The sequence below is a fragment of the Plectropomus leopardus genome, chromosome 3 (assembly GCF_008729295.1).
Source record: "Plectropomus leopardus isolate mb chromosome 3, YSFRI_Pleo_2.0, whole genome shotgun sequence".
NCBI lineage: Eukaryota > Metazoa > Chordata > Actinopteri > Perciformes > Serranidae > Plectropomus > Plectropomus leopardus.
The window spans coordinates 37,767,564-37,775,584 of record NC_056465.1 but is presented as its reverse complement, the minus strand read 5'-3'; positions in this window follow the sequence as shown (position 1 = coordinate 37,775,584).

The window sequence follows — 8,021 nt, the reverse complement described above, 5'->3', positions numbered from 1 at the left end:
CCCCGCCTCACCCGCTCCACCTCCTCCCCCAGCCTCCCCACCCTGAACCTAACCCTCCTCCTCCTCCTCCTCCTCCTCCTCCCCTCTGTGCCCCTGTTATCATGCCTGGAGAGGACGCCTGATCAACAGGAAAGTCACAACATCACACACACACACACCACATATAAACGAAACTTTCCATGTGCACTCTGTGTGTGTGTGTGTGTGTGTGTGTGTGTGTGTGTGTGTGTGAACACTGAGGCTTTCTGTTTCTGTTTCCCAGCCTCACAGGGATGAACCTGGATGAACTCAGGAACAGAAACTATGTGGATCTTTGGCAGCAAACCTCCAAAAAGTTTCAGGCTGAGAAACAAAAACGAAGAGAAACAAAAAACAGAAAAATAAACAGAAACAAACAACAGAAAAACACGCTCAGAGACAGAAGTTAAGACAGAGTTAAAGTCAGAAAACGTGCCTTCATTCTTCCTCTTCTTCCTCCTCGGCAGCAGCTCTCACTCTTTCCTGACCTCCTGCCAGCTGCTGGCACACAGCTGGCACAGGCCCCGCCCCCCGTCAGTCTGTCTGAGCTGTGATTGGCTGAAAGCACGTTCAGTCCTTGGACTCCTGGAAACAGACAAACAACATGTCTATATAAACATCTGTAATTCCTGCCAGGAGTCAGGGGCCCCAGGCCAGCTCAGGGCCCCTGACTCACTCAGGGTTAACCCCTCCTCCTCCACACCCCATCAGGCTGAACGATCACACTCTACTGTTATTACAATATTTATAATAATTCAGGGCTCAGACACATTTTCCTTTATACTTTTCCAGAAAAAATTTAAAGACCATAAACCGTCTGAAACGTCCTCGATACTCCTCATCAGTTCTTTTTCATTACTATAGAACAGCTTTTTAAAAAATATATATCATTTAAAAGAATAAAACAAATTCAGAACAGGATAAGAACTGAATATTGACATGACTCAGGGACTGATGTTTGAAGAATTCTGGTGATTTTTTTCTTATTTTGGGGGATTTGGGAAGAAAACATTTTGGCTTTTTTCTTTTCGTTACAAACATTTCGGCAAATTTTAAAAGGAAGAATTTTGGCATTTTTCCCCACGATTTTTAAAGAAAACAGCGGCAACTTATTCTGGCAATTTTTTGCTGATTTTATAATAAAACTTTTTTTTGTGATTTAAAAAAAGGGCGTTTTTTCAAAGAAAATATTTTGGCAATTTTTTGCTGATTTTATAATAAAACTTTTTTTGTGATTTAAAAAAAGGGTGTTTTTTTTCAAAGAAAATATTTTGGCAATTTAAAAAAAACAAAAAAACATGCAGGTTTGGAGGCAGGTTTCCTTTAAAAACCACTGAAAATGACACCATTTATCAGCCAGAAACTGTAAAAATAGAAATTATCGTTGGATGGAAACAGACGTGTTTCAACATCAGCAGGTTCTGGCGGCTCCAAACAAAAGTCACGTGACCTCAGATATCAGATTTTAACTGACTGCTGCAAACAGTCCCCAGTGTTTTGGGTTAGAGATGCTGCCAGCTGTTTGCTGACATGCAGATGTGGAGGAGCATGAAGGACGTGCTCAGCAGAGGAATCTCACACTCAGACAGGAACCAGCAGCAACTTTCTGTCTCTCAGTGGCCACAGAAAACCTGCTTTTAGCCCCGAGGCCCACAGCCAGATGACCTCTGACCCCGTTTCCTCTGTCCAAAGACAGGACGGTCTGTGAGTCCACGTGAGGTCAGAGGTCAACTGTCCTCACAGGACGGACAGGAAATCATACAAACAGGACTGTAAGCATTAGCTGCAGGAGCTAACATGCTAACAAACTGTTATTACTGTCTGTCTCTGTCCTCTTGCTCTATGTCGGTCTGTCTGTGTGTCTCTGTCTTCTTCTTCTGTCTGTGTGTCTGTCCGTCTCTGTCCTCTTCCGTTGTCTGTGTGTCTCTCTGTCTGTGTTATTTTATCACAGACAATTAGTCAAAATGTGGGTTATTCCCTCCTTTAAAGCGTCACATGGGGGGGGATTTAAACAGTTGGGCTGTAAATTAATAATTATTCTAGTCGCTAAAAGACACCAAAGAGTGATTAACCCTTTAGGGACCACTTTCACACCACTCTGTGTACAAAATGCACTTTTCAAAATCAAGCTTTAAAAATGATTGCACATTAATATTATTTTCACTTTCATTCAGTTAATTTTTCAAACCATCATCAGTCCTAATCATAAATATTATATATTCATTTCATTTTCAGGATTTTAACCCTTTAATGCCAGGTTTTTGTCATGATGCCACGATGTTTTTAGATTAAAAATATTGATGTTGAGTGTGCTCCTCCTCAGTGTGTGAGTGTAGCTGCTGACAGTCTGGGATATGTCAGTGTGTGAGTGTAGCTGCTGACAGTCTGGGATATGTTAGTGATCAGCAGCTACATTGACTGTGACAGGTCACCTAGTGGAAATAGCATGTATTTCCTCCATATGCCAAATATGGTCAAAATGACCTCATCAGGTGGAAAATAGTCAAAATGACAAATTCAGAGTCAAAAGCCCAGAATGACACCCAGAAATAATACAAGTCCTGTTTTTCTGCTCTGATGGCTGTGGATCAAAAATGTCAGTTTGAATGGGTTTCAATGGAGCATTTTTGGACCTGAACAGTCTGAATGTAACTATTTAGTTTCCACAGTGTATTTTAGACTTATTGTAGGAGCTGAGCTGCAAATTCACTGATTACACTCAAATACACAATCTGGACTACATTTAGGACACATGCATCAACACACACACAGTTATCACAACAGGAAGGAGACAAACAGTCCCTAAAGGGTTAAACAAATATCAAAATATATGATTAGTTCTTTATCCAACAGTTGATGAAATAATACTGTTGGAGTAGTGGAAGAAGTACCAGTACTAAGTGAGTACTTGTTCGACCTGGGCGCTGCTGCGTGACGGCTGACGGCGGAGCATCAGCAGCTCTGACAGAAATGATCTGTTTCTGTTTCCAGAGGAGTCAGAGATCCTGCTGACAAACATCTGAGCGTTTCAACAGAGGAGGGAGTGTCTGATGATTTATATCAGTGCTGCAGAAACACTCCCTCCACAAATCTCCACATTTTAAAACTATTTCTGTCTGCCGTCCGTCTGCGGTTACTGCAGCGCCTCCATCAGGCCGGAACGCTTCATCACACATCACCGCCTCATTTATCAATTCATCATTTCATCTTTTCATCTTTTCATCCTTCAGACTGGAGTCAGAGCAGCGATGTGTGTCACACTGCCCTCTGCTGACACAACACACACACACCTCATCATCACACAAAACACGCAGAAATGAGAATCTATTAACACTTTAGTGGCTGTTTGTCTTATTTTAGTCTCTTTTCTTCTTCCTGTTGTGATAACTGTGTGTGTGTTGATGCATGTGTCCTAAATGTAGTCCAGATTGTGTATTTGAGTGTAATCAGTGAATTTCCAGCTCAGCTCCTACAATAAGTAAAAGTAGAAAATCATATTAATGTTTAATCATTTTTAAAGCTTGATTTTGTGCATGGAGCGATATGGGTGCGTGAGCTATTAAAGCGGACCCTAAAGGGTTAACATGAATATAATGCAGTGACAGAATACTTCCGGAGGGTGGCAGCAATGTAACACTGAAAAAAAACATCTACAATAAAACCCCACAGAGGAAAAAGAAGAACACCTATTAAAGAAGAAATAGAGCTGCAGCTACAAGATTTAAGAGTCAATTTATATTCAACTATTTAAATAACCAAATCATTTTGTTACTTTTTAAGCAAAAATGCAAAATAAAAGTGAGAATTTAGTGCTTTCTTTGTCCCATCTGTAATAGTTTGTTTAGCTGAGCTGTTAAAACATCATTCAGGACGTTTTAAATAATTTGAAAATTTGCATCGATGTGTCAGATTTTCAAAACATGTTTGATGTCATGTGACAGATATGATGTCATCATGTTTTACAGACTTTTGCCAATATTTTAAGACCGAGTGCAAGAAAGCAGGGACTGCCTCTCTGTCACACACACACACACACACACACACACACACACACACACACACACACACACACACACACACACACACACACACACACACACACACACACACACACACACAGCAGTATTTCCTGCAGTTTGTGAGACATTTCTTGCCAAGCTGCTCAATGTTTTCTAAAGAATGTGCTCAGAGTTTAAAGGTTTACTTATAATACACAAGAAAAGTGATGTTGACCCATTCTTCAAAGGGTTAAAATTGCAGTCATAATACATTGTTTGTTAATAAATTGTGTTACTTGAACATTTCCATTTTTGTGCTTTTAAATTTCTTTGTAATTTCATTTGTTATTATTTAGGTGCATATATACTTCTCAGGGAAAAAGTTAACGCAGTGGCATCTCTTTGCTCAATAAATTCCTCAAACAGTCAAATGATTATCAAAACTGTTGCAGATTATAACAAATTGTTGTGTAAAATATGAATTGTTGGTAAAACTTTAATCCTGCAGGTGTTTTGTGGTTATATTAACTGTCACAGCTGGTCTGAAATAAAAACAGACCACATTACTGCTACTTAAGGGATTTGAGGGATGTAAACAGGAAGTTCAATAGATATTGATGATAAATTTGTGTTTACATTTAGTCAAAGAGTGTCTATTCACACGGAGCTGAATGACGTGTGAGCAGCTCCTGTTTGGATGTACAGAAAACTATCAGCTGAGGAAAAATTAAAAACAGGATGACTCTTTTTCTTTTCTGTGAATTCCAAGTGAATTTATGGGCGTTTTGTTCTGGATGAGAGGATTTTAGATTACTAAAAGTTATCAACATGTTTCATATTTCCACTGAATCTCACTGATGAAGAGGAGGAGGAAGAGGAGGAGGAGGAGGAGGAGGAGGAGGAGGAGGAGGCGGAGGAGGGGGCTGCTTTGGTGCGCTCCCTCCGTCAGTTGATGATGGAGCCTCTGCAGGTCTGTCTGATCCTCCTCTCCGTCAGCAGTGAGTCTCTTTTATTTTTATTTTTTTCATTAATATCTAAATTCTGTTCACATATTTAAACACACTTTAGCCCACTGTCTCTTACAGCGGTTATTAACTGAAGCAGCTGTCGACAGGCTGAGGAGCTGGCTGTCATTTTAGGCCAATTTAAGGGATTTTATGCTGAAAATTCCCTCAAAGTAAAGCTTCCTGTCTGAAGGATTAAAAATGATCACTGAGACGTCTGGAAGAGACTTTAAAAATTTGAATCTGCAGGCTGAGGCATTGATTAAATACCACATATTCAGAGATGCAAATATATAACTGAAGCAGCTGAATAGTAGAGTAAAATTAAATCGCTTTTTATCTCATGATTTAGATTTATTACTAATTATTTTAACATGTTATATCATGATTTACATTTATTTCTAATAATTTTGATGTTTTATCTCATGATTTGCATTTATTTCAAATTATTTTAACATTTTACCTAATCATTTAAAATTATATTGAATAACTTCAAGGTTTTATCTCATAATTTAGATTTATTTTGACATTAATTAAATTTTAATTTATTATTATTTTAACATATATCCATGATTTAGATTTATTTCTCATACTGACTTTTTAATTCATGATTTTACCTTTTTGTCCCTATGATTTTGACTTTTCATACCAAAGTCTAGACTTAAAATTTCTATTTTTTATTAATTATTAACTTTTTATTAATTCTGTTACATTACTGTCACTTACCGTAACTATTTTACATGTTAACATGTTTCTACATTCTCCTTTTGTCGTTTTATTGTTTGTTTCTTTGTACATGGCTTTAAGAAATTTACTTTTTATTTTGTCATCTTAAAGGTTTCTGTGGGGAGCAGCACGCCACCGCCCTGCCAGCCACCATTGTGCAGGTGAGAGTCGGGGAGGACGCCATCCTGCAGTGCCCCCTGCTGAACGCCTCCATCACTGACGCCTCCATCACCAACACCTCCATCGCTAATGCCTCCACCATAGACGCCTCCATCACTCACGCCTCCATCACCGACGCTTCCACCATTAACGCTTCCATCACTCACACCTCTATCACCGACGCCTCCATCACTCACACCTCCATCCCCGACGCCTCCATCACTGACGCCTCCATCACTGACGCCTCCATCACCGATCAGCTGACCGATCAGCTGGTGCAGGTGAGTGGGCGGGGCCGTCTCACCTGTAGGACTTCTTGATGTCGTCATGGCAGCAGCCTTTCTGCAGACCCAGGACCTGGTACAGAGACTCTCCGGAGGTGGACAGAGTTCGCTGCCTGCTGTCAGACATCCTGAGAGCCTCACCTGTCGCAGGTGGTGCCAGACCGAAAAAATGACAACAAATGAGATGAAAGAAAGGCCCATATTTTCACGGAAACAGAAAATTCAAATCAAAAAGTGAAAAAAATCAAAGTTGTTACGTTCTATGATGGAAAAGAGATGCAGCAGAAAATAAAATCTTATTTCACCAGACGCTTCCTCAAACATAAATCGACTAATAAAAGTAGACGTCTGTCCGTCAGCAGTCAGTAGTTATGAAACAGTGAGAAAAAAAAAGAATGAAAAGCCAAACACACAGCTACTCATAAAAATAAAACACTACCTGGCAGCTTCATATTGTCTCATTATTTCGTCCTCATACATATTTTTGAGCTGACAGATATTAATATCAACCTTTAAAAACCGTGAAGACTTCCACAGTTTGACACTGAAACACACATCTGCTTTTAGGTAACTGATGTTTAAATTAAGTTTCCGTCTTTGATCCTCTGAACCAAAAACAAACAGCTTTTGTATATTTTCTGGTAATAATCTGTTTTTTGACCCGAACGTAACAGTTAGAGTTAACTCCTGACCCGATGAACACAATCCATCAGTCATTATTTCAGATGACATCATCACTCATTCATCTTTCCTCATAATTACACAAACGTTTAAAAAGTCTCTCAGGGGTTAAAGGTCAGCGTCAGGACTCTGCGTCTGCGTTCAGGTGATTTTCCTGCAGAGTTTGAGGAAATTTACAGGTGACGTTCCCTCAGATGATGTCATCACTCTCATAATGTCTTATTTATCATCATCCCCTGATGATGTCATCAGCCGGGGTCTATGACATCACCTTCTCCCCACAGGTGTCTGCGCGGCCGGACACATGACACACCTGATGACATCACTCAGGTCGGAAAAACATCGTTTTAAAGGAAAGAAACTCTGAGTGAGAGAGAGTCTGTACCTGCTGGAGCCACAGAGCGTCCAACTGAGCGTCCACCTGAAGCCTGCTGGAGCGTCCACCTGAGGTCCACCTGAGGTCCGTCTACCTGCCTCCGTCTACCTGGTGAGGTGTTTGTGTGGCGGAGGATCTCTGACGGCTTCCATCAAACATTCAGCAGCCTCGGCTCAGATGACCTCGAGCCGCCACGCCTGCTCAGGTTTCACTGAGACGCTCCGATGGAGCCATTGTGACGGGGAGGGGAGGTCGCCTCGGCAACCAGGAGAGTGAGGGACGGGGGGGCAGAGAGATACTGTGAGTCATTAGAGGATGCAGTAACTGTGGTAGTATTCGCAGTATAACTGATAATACTACAGTTAAAGGAGTAACTGGTGTTATTTTGTGTTACCTTCAGGTGTTGCAGGACTTCAGAGCTTCTGTGGCTCATAAAAGTTTCACAGATGGAGATTTTAAAGAAAACACGCCTTAATGCAGGTTTGCAAGGCAGGCCAAAACTTTTTTAAAAAACATCAAATTTTTTTTAAGAAAACAAAAAAGAAAAGAAAATGCTGAACATTTTTGAAAAAAAAGAGTTACCAGACATGTGAAAGAAGAAGAAGAAAAAAAATCAAGACAAAAAGAAAAACAATATTTTCTTTAAATATTTACCAAAAAAAAGAGAAAAGACTGAAAGCAGCGTGACTCCGGGAGCTCCGAGCAGAGCTGCACATCAGTGACTGACGTGTGAGGTCACCGTTATTGTTCAGAAAAGAAAAAAAAAACATTTTTT